The sequence below is a fragment of the Rhyacophila brunnea genome, unplaced genomic scaffold, assembly GCF_057557595.1.
Source record: "Rhyacophila brunnea isolate RB1 unplaced genomic scaffold, BYU_Rbru_1.0 scaffold_1, whole genome shotgun sequence".
NCBI lineage: Eukaryota > Metazoa > Arthropoda > Insecta > Trichoptera > Rhyacophilidae > Rhyacophila > Rhyacophila brunnea.
In genome coordinates this window covers 15,008,741-15,023,965 of record NW_028232751.1, presented here as the reverse complement: position 1 = coordinate 15,023,965, position 15,225 = coordinate 15,008,741, and the positions used below count along the sequence as shown (strand labels likewise).

General features: G+C 31.9%; 1 long non-coding RNA gene across 1 annotated transcript in view; it reads right to left on the bottom strand.

Annotated features, from left to right (window-relative positions):
• Positions 1–4,475: 4,475 nt before the first annotated feature.
• The window catches only part of LOC147079498 (uncharacterized), a 103,423-nt gene continuing 92,673 nt past the window's right edge, over positions 4,476–15,225 (bottom strand). Inside the window, exon 4 of the long non-coding RNA XR_015069361.1 lies at positions 4,476–5,390. This is a non-coding gene — a long non-coding RNA (uncharacterized LOC147079498). The remainder of the gene's footprint in view (positions 5,391–15,225) is intronic.

Below are 15,225 nucleotides of genomic sequence, written 5' to 3'. Positions count from 1 at the left end.
ACCTATATATTATATTATTTATTTATTACTTATTTTATAAGCTATTTACCAATTATTGAGATAACAAACTCCCATATGTGATTCAATGTTTAAGGCGTGACTGATCTTATATAAATGGTCCATCACCAACCTTTGATAAACAAAAAAGAAAAGTAAACAAAGTCTTTGGAAGTTAAATTAGTGTTTATTTTAATATAATAATTTGTAGGAAATTGTGAATCACTGTTTGGATTAATATTACATAAAGATAAAAACTTTATCTAATTGATTGATTCATTACATAAGTATTTCATACAATTATTTTTAATATATTGTGGACAACAATATAATGTGAAGTATTGAACATGTTCACTGCAATATTTTTATCGATTCAAATAAAAAATGACGTTATAATAGTAAACAAGAAAATTATTTTTATAAATATATGTACTAAGATAAATCGTCTACAGTTTAAAACTAGAAACAAGCTTATCGATGTATAAAAAATATTGAATGATATGGTAAATTATAGCACGTAGTGCTGTCACTCAAAATAGATAACTTATAAGTATGGTACATACAGTAAATAAGTTATTATCAGTCAACGCATGCTTACAATATGTTTATAGATGGATGTATCTATAAGTAGTCACAATGGTATTCAAATTATTTTATTATTTCTTATGCATTCGCTTTTTGAACTCTACAAAAGAAATGAAACATCATGAGCTACTTTATACCTATGGGTACAATAACATAATGAAAGTTTTGTTCTAAACGTAACAATAACAGTAGGAGATCTGACAGTAATGCATTTTTTTTAAAAGTTAGAAATGTAAACTTATACAGTAATTACAAGTGAGTATAGAAGTTTCTATATTAATTGTTTATGCGCCTAATTGAGCTCATCAAAGCTGGCTGTGATATGACTTCAATATACATTTCACACCCACTTTAATGAGGTCAATCATAGCTCAATTCTGTGAACACTCCACCTCAGTTATACAGGTGATTTTTGATAGTCTTCCTTCTTCTGGTGCGATGATCAGTTCAGTTAACTATATCCAGCTGTTCAATTAAATAATAATAAAACAATATGTCCGATGAAATTGACTTTGCAGCGCTCATCAAAGCTGACTGTGATATGATTTGAGGGCAACATATAACAGTCACTTTGTGAGAGGTGAAAAGACCCATCCCTTCTTCGGCGTCTTGATAGATCTGATTGTAGAGTTCAACTGTCAACCCAACTCGTCAAAAACGGCTGTGATATGATAAGAATAAACATTCCACAACCACTTTTACGAACGGGCCAACAGCAATCTTCTTGGACACGGGTACTTCGCAGCAAACAAACAGCATCCATTTCACATACAATACATAAAAATAATAATTTTGCTTAATAATTCGGATGACAATATAACAGTATTTATTTTTATATTATTCCAATTCATTTAACTAGGAATTAACTATGGAAACACTGCTCATATTGATTTCGTTTGGCAGATTCTAACTCAAATAAATGCAAAGTCTGGGACACAAAAGCGTCCTTTATTAATTATCAACCATTATGTTTAGCTACCTTTGCTCTTTGAATACTTTTGTTTATATTTTTGTGTGTTTGAAGTGACTTGAAGCAATTTAAAAATATAGTTTTTGTACCTATGGAATAACAGTTTATTTCTTGTATGTACATAGCGCAGTTTAACTTTAATAATAAACATGTGGAGAAATAATATTAGGTATATCAGATAATAAATAATCCCTGGTTTAAACTAAAAAACAATAAATATTTTCTTTTAACAGCAATGAGACAATAATCTAGAGTGATATAATGTGAACATACAAGCTATTTTTTGTGATATAATTAACGTGTTATTTAAATATGGTAATTAAAAGTTCAGCAGTGTTAAATGAATGTGGATAGGGAAACATTTAGGTACAGGTGAGGGACATATTGAAATTATTTCACCCACTGATCAACGTTTAGCTATAAATGTATTTCAAATAAAATAATTAAATCAACATTTCATTTTACCACAAATCTCGTACCTATGTAACTAAAATAATTAAAGTACCTAAGTAAGTAAATAAAGTCCATACAAAACACGGTATACTGAAGGGTTGAAAATTGTATTCTCGGTGCACTCTTCGACGTCGATATGATGACTGATGTAACTTCTTTCAACCGAGCTCACCAAAGTGGCTGTGATATGATTATAAATATTCCATTTCACCTCCACCTTGATGAAACGGGTGAAAGTTTGGTTAAAAAGGAAATAAAAGATATAGATAAACACAACATATATATAAATTGAAGACGACGAAATTTGATGAAATTTGATGAAATTGTGCTCATCAAAGCTGGCTGTGATAGAAATCAAATATAATCTATGACAAGCCAACTTTGATGCCAAAATAACACCAATTGTCTTGTAGATGTAGAAAATAAAACTTACTTTTCAACACTCGGCGAAAAATATTAAATATATCTCAAAATACAATAATTTAGCCTACTAAAAGCAAATCCAACAAAATTCAAAACCGTCGCAGACATTTTTTTGGCTGATTTGCATAGTTTATTATTTTTTTATCTATAATAAACTCAAAATGAGTTACTTATATTATTAGTAACTCATATTTTGAATATAAACATAACTTAGATGTTTAAGATACCTAGATGAAAGTATAATTAAAAACTATGCTTGTTTTCAAATGTAATAAAATCCCGGAATACCTACCGGTTTAAAACTCGATAAGTTGGATGCAAAGCTACCAACCTGAATTGTTCAATTATTATTAATATTTTAGTATTTATTTCATAGAAAGTATAAATCAGTTTGTAAACAAATTTGATAATTGCTTGTAGAAACTAAAAGAATTATGAAGATTATTATCATTTTCCAAAAACCAGTGGAACTTTGTTGCTTTTGCTTCTAATGCTGGCATTCACAATGGCCCAAGTCAGGCAAATGTTTGTGGTCACATGCTGCTTGCTCACCATTGTGAAGAGGGCGACACACACTATTGATATTTTAATATGCATCAAAGGGCGCCAACATTTGCCAGACTTTGGTCAAGATAGCTTCATAGACTATGTAATTTTTGTGTTGCATATTATGTGTATATATAACAGTTTTCATAGTATTTATTATGTTTTTGCATTATGCTTTAAGAAACATTTTACTGTGAATAAATTGTGCTGTCATCATTATTTTAACATGACAGATGCATTGAAAATTTTAAAAAGTATAAAGAATTAAGCTTTCTTCAGCTTGCTGGATTATTTTTAAATTTTAAATAACAATTATAACCCAGATCGAATAGAAATATTACAATGTGTTCCTGCTCTCGGATGCAGGAGGTCACAGAAAGAACAGGTATTGCCATAGTTATATGACAATAAATTAAATAATCTGGCGATTATTCCTATAACACATTTTAAGGTTAGTGAGTAAATATTTATAAAATACAAATAACTACATATCACATAAGTTTTTGTGTCATTTTGCAATGAATGAGTGATAATATATAACATGAAGTTGGCTAAGTATATTAATTCGATATAAATTTAAATTAACGTGACTTTTTGCAGCAAACCAAAGATAATATTTTAAGAACACTATGTGTCTCGTTTAAAATTGATGGAATCAAATAACATTAGTGGATGGTATTGTTGTAAAAAAGACTCTTCTCGGAACAACACTTCAAGCTTATAATGTATATAATATTGTTTATTAATACATCGTAATGTATATTTATTTATTCAGGGCTCGAAATGAAACAGAGCACGGCTCCGGTTCATGAAATATCCAAGATTATTGGTCCGTCTCGTGAAAAAATTAAATACTACATTAAAGTTCCTGAACCATTAAAAAGTAATTACACTTAACATACCTATATATTAGGTTTAATAATATAATCTTGTTAAACTCATCACTCATATTTTATTTACAATGTATCGTATACCCTATTTTTTACTTGTGCGTTGAAAAAATTTGCATGCCACAAGTTTAAAGACAGTTATTGGCCGTCTATGCTAGGTATGTATATAACAAAAAAAAATACACCTATTTAAGAAATGAATTCAGCAAATTTATCAAGCGTTAAAGTTTGTAAAATTTTCCATTTCGAGCGGTGAATTTATTCATAAATATTGAACTACAAAAACATATAATAAACTTGCTTAACAGTATGCACCATAGCATATTCAAAGGGGAAGAAGTGTGTATTGTATTTGTTTGAAAAAAATGATATGTTAATGTGGAAAACAATTAATAAAACCAGTGTTTTTACTTTTATTTGTAATTGATAGCACAGGAGATCTCTAACATGAGCCACATGAAAGACAAGGTAGTGAGAATTCATTTTAATTATATCACTACCCATGTCTTTCACCAAGCAACATGCTTTTTCCGTCGACTATTCCAAGATCTCCATTCTCCCAACTTCCCAATTTTTATATACTATCGCAGCCTTATTATTAAAAAAATTTGAAAACACAAACCAGAAAAGTAACCGTTTATTTTCTAAATTCGTTTTTGCTTTCAGACAATGATTTCTACCTAATTAACAGTGATGTCTCGTGGGGTTAAGCAAATCATGCAATACTAAGTGGAGGCAAATGAAGGAATACAACTACTGATTGTAGGTTTCATGGAAAGAATAGTTTTTTGCGATAACAAAGACTGCTTGACCTAAATATTTACATTTAATACATGTCAGAACTTCAAATATTATTATTTGTTATAAGAAGAAAATATAGAATTTAAGACTAAAAGTGAGCGGCTATTTAATTCTATTTAAAGGCAGCACTTTGTCAAAGGTTGTTAATATTACACAATAGCCTTAATTCATATGATACACCTATTTACTAAATGGCATTAAATAATTGCTGTTATACCAGTAACTAATCTATCTTACTTTGACCATATTTAACATTTTAATTCAGTATAATCTATGTAAATCCGCATTCGACACATTCGTAATGTTTAATTAAACAACGAATATCTCAGAAAAATTAATTATATTTACTAATCAAGTCTAACCTTTGGTTAACTTAAATGCGACAGTATGTCCTTCCTACCTACCTGTTGATGTAAGACAACTAATAAATTATCATTGTTTGACTCAATGTGTAATTCAACGCCACACTTCCACTCTATTATTTTATCTTTCTATGTGTTTACTGGTCAACTACAATTCTAAAGTGTCATAATGACTAAATGAATTAAAAGGGAATATAATTGGACTAAAATGACAACCCAAAGATCCTCGTTTCATGTCTTTTGACTATATTATTAAAGGTTAATAGTCATTTTCTATTGATTGTCTCCTGCAGAAATTTTGTAGACCATCTCATCGACTGCGTCAGAATCCTCATGTATTCTGCAACCAATGCGCCAGAACATCTGAAATCAAAGAGAAAACTTCATAAAACATTATGCAACCATTTATCTTATTAATCATATTCATTGATAACACTCGTTCTTTATTGGTATGGTAATGCTGTGCTCACACCATTGGTGAAATTCCGTGTTAACATTAATGTTATACTATTCCAGAGCATTATTAACATTTTGGGGTTTGTGCAAATTACACCATAATCTTGTTTCAAATAATACCAGGAACTTTTTTGATTAAGTATCTAAAAAATGACTTTCCAAACTAAATATTACATGAAATTTAATTATGTCAAGTATTTCCACGCGCCATATAAACATCCTAAATAACATATGCAGCGAGCATGAAACTTCATAAGCCAATTTGTATGTTTCCTATTAACAAAGGTGTCTGGCAAAGTGACAGTCTCACCAAAACTATTCACCGCTACTCTGGAAATCGCAATTAGACATCAGAAAATAGAAAAATCCCAGAAAGTCAAGTGCGCTCTGTTAAAAAAGACTTCCAGGATGCGATATTATAATAGTTTGCAAATGACTGGTTTGGTTGGTTGAAATGGTTTACAGGTAAATAAATGTATATAAAGGCTAGTTTACATGAGTCACTGCGGATGATTTATTTATTTAGAAAAAGAGTATTACGGCATTACAGCGATTGGCCAATGCGCCATAATACATAATAAATACAAAATTTTAAAAATATCTGAATTACAAATAACAACTAATATAACAAGAAAGTAGAAAAGACAGCATGTGTTTATGTAAATATTAAAGAAACATGATAATATATACAATTAAAAATTTAACCTATTTAACACTCCACAAACATTATATAGTTAATAAAAAATAAATCAACCTTTATGGTGCCATCAAATAAGTTAATTGCACGATACACAGCATCATGAAACATAGCATCTGTCCTGCGACAAGGTATCTTGAAGACCGTAGAGTTACGAGTGATATTGGTGGGAACATGAAAATTAATATTTGCCAGTATATACGGATTGTAAATGAACCCACGAAGAAGTAAAAAGAAATGCTTTAAAAGAGCAATCACTCTTTGGGTGGACAGGGTTGCATTGATAGCATACCCAGAAGAAAACGAGTCGGGAAATTCATTTTATAATCATTGTCATAAGGAAAGAACCCGTATGTTCTTAAGTAGAGAAATCTAACAAATCTATTGTGGACTCGATCCAACTTAATTGTATGGATGGACCTATTAGGACTCCAAATAATGCTGGCATATTCAAGAATACTCAACAACAAGAATGATCATCCGCAGAGAATTGCATACTGCTTGTTTACACGTGTCACCGAAAGTGAAATACTGAAATCATTTCAAAATGGCGTCAACTGAAATAACAGTGCAGACTAGCATTCAAACAATTAGTGAAAATTTGTTGTATGAATGCAGAAATTTCATAGAGAGAAAGAGAAATAGGAAAAAGAGGCGTTGGTGGATAAAACCATGGGTAATGTGACTTAATATCGTGGGAGTATTTATGTAACCGGTTTGTTTTCGATTCAGAATGACAGTTTACGTACTAATGTAAATAATATGATGACAGTAATCAGGGGCGCATTGCGCATGCATGGCATGGGCAGTGACGTTGTGAGCATGCGCGCCTCTTTTGCAATCATCCGCGATGATTGAAAAGTAGAACATGTTTAAATTTATTCAATTTCGATGATTCGAGGATGAGTGTGCGTTTACACGGGTCACTGCGGATGATTCCTCCACGATGATTGACAAAAGTGAACCGTGTAAACGGGGGATGACCCAACAGCGGTTCTCTGTATGGCTATTGAGTATGAAATGGTATAACGTGATTGCTAACTTAATCAATATAGATATATCATATATTTCAATTTAATCAATGCAATGACTTTCCACCAATTCCCCCAGAAATAATCGATATACTGTGTAATAATATTATATATGTATTTATCGTGTAATAAATAGTATGGTAAATTTTACTTAACTTTACCTCTAAAAGTTATATACATACTTATAATATTAATAATATGTTTTTAACAGAGTCCCCATAACAAAAAGTCACTGCCCGCTAATACTATAATAATGGAAAGAATTGGATAAAAATACTTGTTATGCAATTGAATAGAATAGACTGTAAGCATCTCATCATTTCTCGATTTGTTTATTATCTTTCTGTACATATTACATTTATTATTATTACAGTATCAGGTAAGTATAACGATAATTATTGGAATTGTGCACACAGCATTGAATATTATGTAATATAGCGATGTTTTGGATTAACGAGAAATTGATTATCCGGTGAATAGATTTTCCCATCCCCTCCGGTAAATCGAGAGTCAATAAATTGTAGTTATTTAAGAATAAATTCATCCCGACAAATTTGTGGCGAACAGTTATCCTAAGGTCGCCATATCGAAAGAAATTATCGATACTGGTATCGCCGCAGTGGCGAAGGGTGGAGGTAGGCTCTTAAGATCTGACATAAATATAGTACATATCAAACTTAGTAAGTCAAACGTACATATTTGTTTTCGTTGAACGATTGCAATGTGTAGATAGTGTTTTTAGTTTTATTTCAATTAAACCCTGCCTAATCCAAACCGTATCAGATAATAGTCAAAAAATATTCGTTCAAGTATCTTTAATTTTAGATAATATGTTATAGATAGAAGAATATTTTTTATCGATTATGGTTTGGGTGGGTAGGGCTTCATGAATCAAAAAAAACTAACCATCTGTAATTTATATTAAGCAATGTGACTGAAAAAGTGTGCACTATTTACATATCATACCTAAACTATTATGGTTTGATTTAGGGAGGGTTTAATTGAATTTTAAAAACTAATTAGCACCATCTGCAATTTGTATTCTTAGTTCAATGGATATGATGAATAAGTATGGCTGACAAAGTTTAGTCTGCACTATTAATTTATGTCGAATCTTAACAGCCTACCTCCACCCCTCGCCACTAGGTATCGGGGTCGAGTAACAAATGATGGTTGGCCACGTGGGATTATGAAAACATCGAAAAATAAGTATCGCCATCGAAAGAAAATATGGGTATCGAAGTACCCGTCTAAAAGTATCAATACTTTTTCGACGGCCCTAGCCATGTCTGCATTGTGACGACAGGACAGCGTGCCAAATAAGGAATGCTGTTTACGAAGGGTCACATTTCGATAAGGCAGATGAAGGATGCATTCGGCATTTTTCACTTTTTAAATTATTCAATAAAACGAAATGAAATCGAAACCTTTGTCATTGTTTGGAAAGCGACCCATTTTTTAATTCATTGAACAAAAACAGAACGAACGAAGTATTCGGTGTGTAAATATTGTCACCGAGAAGTCGAGAAAATAATTAAGTATAGGGCCAGGGAATACAGGGAACTGAAATACCTAACAGGTGTGGAGTAACAGGCAACCGATCTCAAGTGTGATTAGTAAAAGAAAGATTAATAAAATAGAATTCCGATAGGCTATATGCCAATACACTACATTTTGACGCAGGGGTTTGAATTTGTGGGTGCCCTACGAAAATGCTTGCAATAGTGTGTGTTGCAACGTTTAATACACCAATATTAAATGAGCGTCAGTGAATAAACCGAGAGCAGTGTTGTCAGTATTCGACATACCTATGAAATATTCTTGACACGTGTTTAAGTTTATACCGTATTCTCGTACACTCGAGATCGGTTGCCTGCTTCTTCACACCCGTTAGGTATTGCAGTTCCCATTAATTCTGAGTTCCCTGGGACACCCCCCCCCCGTTAAAGCCAAAAATCCATTATATAAAATAAGGTTTTCCGAATTCGTTTTTTGTACATACAATAAGACGATACTTCAGTGAAACGGCAAATAATTTTCACCTATAGGCGCGATGAAATTTTGGACTCGCTGGCATTCGGAGAGTGAACGTCGAGGTGTAAATACGTCAAATTGTTTCGTGATGGCGACGGAGGTATTAATTCTTAAATAGTGTAAAGATTACTAAAAACGTTACCCATTTACTTGAAAAAGAAAACATGTCAATGAATATAATATTATTATTGATACTAATAGAACATTAAATGGACGCATGTTGGATTTATATGACAAATTATATTTCGTTCGGCATGCATCATTTGCACCCGCGACCCGCAATCCGCGCATCACGTAGCCACGATCTTTTTAGACCATGCCTCGACTGACGTATAAGCCTTAAGAAAATAAACGGCGCAATACAAGGCCAGTGAAGTTTCCATAAATGATTGAAAATATTGTGTGGTTTAATAATGTTGAGGTAGGTATGAGAACTTTAATTCACAGTAAAGTTTTCTGCTATCAAATAGAAATAAGTAAACAAACTTTTTTTTTCTGTGAAAATACACTTTATTTGTATGTCGACAGGACGGCATTATGCCTCGAATTCGAGTGCGAGAGGGATGACATTATAATGCGCAGAACATTGTTTACAAGCGGTCACACTTGGATTTAAACATGTAATTATAACATGAACAGGATGTTTTTAACAATTTTCACATTGTGACCATATTTTGTCCGTTATATCTGAAGTCCGTTATATCGAGGTTCTACTATTAACTATACCGACATCTTAGTTTAAAGAAATCACAACGGGGCCTCCAAACTTGTCAGTGCTTTAGACCTTCACGTACCTAGAACCATAGCTGTTTGAGAGGACAGTTTCGTAGAAATGCTCTAATACTCAGTAGATGATAAATCGTCGCTGTAGGATTGGTTTGTCGAGTAGACCAAATGTCAAATGTTCAGAAGACGAAAAACAAATTTCATTATCCTATTATATGCTAAAGAAAATGATGGTTCAGGTCCATTTAGATACAAAAAATCGTTCTGCATTAAAAGGTCGATTTCAACAAAAACGGATATTCGACGAACCAATCCCATAGCGACTACTTACCTACATATTTTTTTCAAGAGTTTTGTTGCAATTGTCAGTTCAAGATAGTAAAATGGGTAAACTACGGCTTCTATATTGAGACATACACGTCACTGCGGTCGTTTCTGGAACTAAAACCGTAGCAATATCGCCAGCATGCAAAAGTGGCGTGACGTAATACTGCTATCGCATACAGCGCTACGACGTAGATGTCAATATATTATAGAAGGCGAACAGTGGGTATGCACCCAATAACTTTGCATAAAATTTGAGACTAAAAATGAAAGGGGGTGGCACTTTGCCCAGGGGGCTATTTTCCGGCCTGGCACCATGACTTTCGTGTGTGTATACTATTACGTCACTGTTCTGTTAGTACCAAAATGTTCCTTATTTCAAACTTTACCGTCTGGAAACCTTCTTAATAAATAAACAGTCTTTATTTTAAAGTCATCCTTTTTACGATTACTTAATAAACTCACATGATAGACCATTATTTCAAACTTTTTAACAACTTCAAAGTCAAATCACTCAAAACTAGTATTTTCCAGTTAGTGTGTTCTGCCAGAACAGAGACGAATCTCAAGTAGGCGAATCACAAAAGAAAGTGTGTCTCTATAGTCTATAATTATTTATACGGATTCAATCACAGCACTTGTTACATACACATAAATTATATAGTATTATTCTTATGCGTCTTAAAAACAATAAATACAATCTCAATAATAAAATTATCAATGAACTTTATTATCGGATATTGTGTTATCGTCATTTGTCATTGTGGTGTGCTGTGTTAACGTAGGTCATACAAAAACGGGTTGACTAAAGTTCAATATTCGGCTAGATATGTTATTTTATTATACCATGGCGTAGCACTTCGATATTATTCTTTCGATATGACATCCGTACTAATGATTCGATTAAAACTATGTATTTTATACAGATTGTTTATTTATTTAAGAATACAAAACATTGTGGACACAACAAATCTAAATTCAAGACATACCTACACAACATGAGATTTACAATATTACCCTCACAAGAGAGAAGAGAATATAGAATAATAATAATAATAATAATAACAAAAAATAAAATAAAATCAAAACAATTTAATACAGAAATAATTACAAGATAAAAAGAACTTTTTATATACGTTTTTAATTTTTTTGTTGAATCATATAAACTTGACAATTCTATGTATTAATAAATACTTTTTTTTGTACTTGATAGAAATACTGAATAAATATTATAGAATGCTGAAATGTCATTTTGACATTTCATATTGATTTCCATAGTAACGCACGTATATATTAATAATTTAGTTGCTTAGCAACCAATAATAGTGAGTAGTAAATATTACTTTTAACGATTTTTTTCCGAAATATACAAAACAGAATTAACTGAAAATGAATTTAATTCTGCTTAAGGATGGCCAAAAGTATTAAAAGAATGCATTGTCGTCGTGTTCTGATATATTCTAAAAGTTTCAAATGTCTAGCTAGTCGGGAAGTTAGTTAAAATAGATATGCTTCTTGTTTCTAAGAGATTCAGAGGTTCAAGCCAACCACGGTTGTGAGCGGTTGCTGCTGGACCCTAGGAGACTTTTCACACAACTGTGAAGTGTTCACGAAATATTACACTCATATAATATAATTATAATTGACTGTACACTCAAAGTAGGTATTCAAAATTCTAAAAGGAGAGAGTATATACAATCAATATCATAAACGTTATTTAACATTTTGCAAAACGATTAAAATGTGTCCAATTCTGGTCTTCGCGATTCTTATTATATAACTCAAACACTTTCGAGACTCATTTGGTGGTGATGCTGGAGGCGGATGGTGAGTATCGTGGACAACGAAACATCAACTACAATTCACTCAGAGACACTCTCCTCTGGTTTCCTGCGGAGGGATCCAATTCTTTGGTCATATTGCCCGCATGTCCACTATATTCAGGCCGCGGCACGAAACTGTGAATTATAATCGTAGTACCTACTGGTCATTGATTCTTAAAATCGATATGGTAAACTGCTTGTAGAAAATGATGATTGTTTCATATTGAAAAAAATAGTAATACGTTAATAATTAATATAAATGAAATATGCAGTAGAACACCTTCGAACCGGAATTAGATTCGGAACTCTTCATTTAGTGGCATGGCCTGAATATAGACGACTGTGCTCTCCAATTGGAAGGGAGCAATGAGGAATATCATGGGAGCGTAGCCATGATGAAAAAAAATGCAGAAGACTTAGAATTAGATTTAGATATATAGAAGAATATAACATTATTCAACAAAATCTCTAAAATATAGCTTATTCAGTGGTTTTCAAACTTTGTTACCACGCCTCCCTCTTAAAAAAATCTAATCTTGGCGCCTCCGCCTTTATTTCGTTAAATAATATAGACTCCTTTTTAATAGCCAAAAATGTAATACTTAATACAACAAAGAAAAAAAACTTTAAATATTATATTCATTTTTAAATTAATTTGTTTTTCATGCGATGGATGTGCTTGTTTCTTAGCACAAAGTGCTCTTGTTCTACTAAACGGGGTCGATATTTGGATTTCATTGCAGCTAATGCAGAAACTCCCGTTTCGCATAAAAATATGATGTTACGAATGGTATAGCAGTACCTACTTTACTTACAACTTGCATTGCTTTTCTTGACAAAGTATTAAGTATATTATTTCTTCACTTCGATTCAATCAAAATTGAACTAGGGTTTTTGTTTAAATGAATAATTATCGCATGATAATTCTACTTATCAATTTTTTTCTTTTTCAATAGTAGTCAATCCAAATTCATCATCGTTCATTGACAAATGGATTCTATCATGGGCCCCAGATCCTGAAGCGGGCCCCCAGGCCAAAATCTTTGGCGGGGCCACCTACTTATTGCTGAGGCTAAGGGCAGTGTGGTGCTCTAAAGTAGTGTTTCCTAAGTTATACACGGGGGTTATCATTTAAGTCATCATATATATATCACGTCAAATTGCAATGCACAACTACATATTTACAATATTTAATAGTCTTGAAACAAAGTAGTGCCGTAGGCTACTTTTTTTTTAAACTATTAGATTAAATTTGTGATGTCTGTTATGCCCGGGCCCCAGGCTCTTTATAAAATATGCATTTGCAAACTGCAAACCTGTGGCTACATTTGTGTTAAACTTTTCGCGCCTTCCAGTTTGGAAATCGCTGGATTATAAATGTAGATAATATCGTCTCTGTTCTGGCAGAACACACTAACTGGAGAATACTGGTTTTGAGTAATTTGACTTTGAAGTTGTTAAAATGTTTGAAATAATGGTCTATCATGTGAGATTATTAAGTAATCGTAAAAAGGATGACTTTAAAATAAAGACTGTTTATTTATTAAGAAGGTTTCCAGACGGTAAAGTTTGAAATAAGGAACATTTTGGTACTAACTCAATATTTCATTTTTTCGAATTAGTGTCTTCTGCCAGAACAGTGACGATATTATGTGTACAAAAATTCATGGGAACGTCTATTTTCAACGATATAGTTGTCATATTATCAGGATGTCAGGATTGAAAACGATCCCTAGTGATAGCCGTGTCCGGAAATTTGTACGTATGCAGTTTGCCGTAACACAGAGTTTTTCGTGAGATGTTCTATCGGAAATAGATGGCCGTATAAAATATTGAAATCAATTCCTCACATAAATAAACTACTTAAACATTCGTTATAAAAACTACCGGAATATAAAGGAAGACAGAAAGAATAGATAGGCTAGGTGAGTAAATTAGAAATGCAATCATAATATCGTATAATTTATATAAAATTCTGGTAGGCTCTCGTATCAAGTCGTACCAAATCATCAAATATCTGATTATAATGACAGAGTTATTATCAAACATTTGATGCCAATCAATATCACATTAATATTTTTATCGAATCTAATAAAACTGGAACAGTACTGTAAGCAATTTTCCACGACCAACGGATTTTTTTATCGTAGTGGTATACGGGAATTTCTTTCCGGTAAGACAGCTCACGGTAAACTGTGCTACGGCGAAATGTAATACGTGCAATTTACATGTAACCACTATCACTAACTATGTAAAATTAAAATTTAAGCAAAAATATCTCCATAATGCCAGACTCAATAATAAATAATATATTCAAAACGTAAATTTTTCTTGGCGTCCGGCTTTGCACAAATTTTGCAATCCATACATATTTTTCCTGTATAGGAAAATTTTACTGAGCTTTAATGAATCGGAATTTATTATGTAAGTTTATTTTTTCAGCGTTTCCTTGGTGGTAAATTCATGATAATTTATTTGGTAAGTACCTACCTATATATGTATAGAATATAGATAGATCGTGATATTATTTAAATTCAACGTGTTGGAACCGATTTTTGTGTTAATATAGCAGTGGCGAGGGGTGGAAGCAGGCTGTTAAGATTCGACATAAATAGTTACCACTAAACTCATACATTTTCATTGAACTAAGAATACAATTTACAGTTGGTGCTGGCTAGTTTTTTCATAAATCAATTAAGCCCTGCCTAAACCAAACCATAATGGTTTAGGTATGCTATGGGCGACTCGACAAAAATAGTGCAAACTTTTTTAGTCATACCTACTTATTTGTTTTTGTTGAGAATATATAAGAATTATTATTACAAATGGTGTTGATTAGTTTTTTTAATTCATTAAACGCTGCCTTAATCAAACCATTGTCGATAAAAAATATTCTTATATAAGTACATACTTATATAAAAATATAATGCCATTAAAATTAATTTTAGATAATTTATAGATAAATGAATATTTATTTATAAATATTATTATATGTAGATACTATGGTCTATGACTTACAATACGCAGGAAATTTTATTATCTAACAAACAATATCTACACATTAAAGTGTTGGTTAAATGAAAAACATAGGTACGTTTGCACGACAA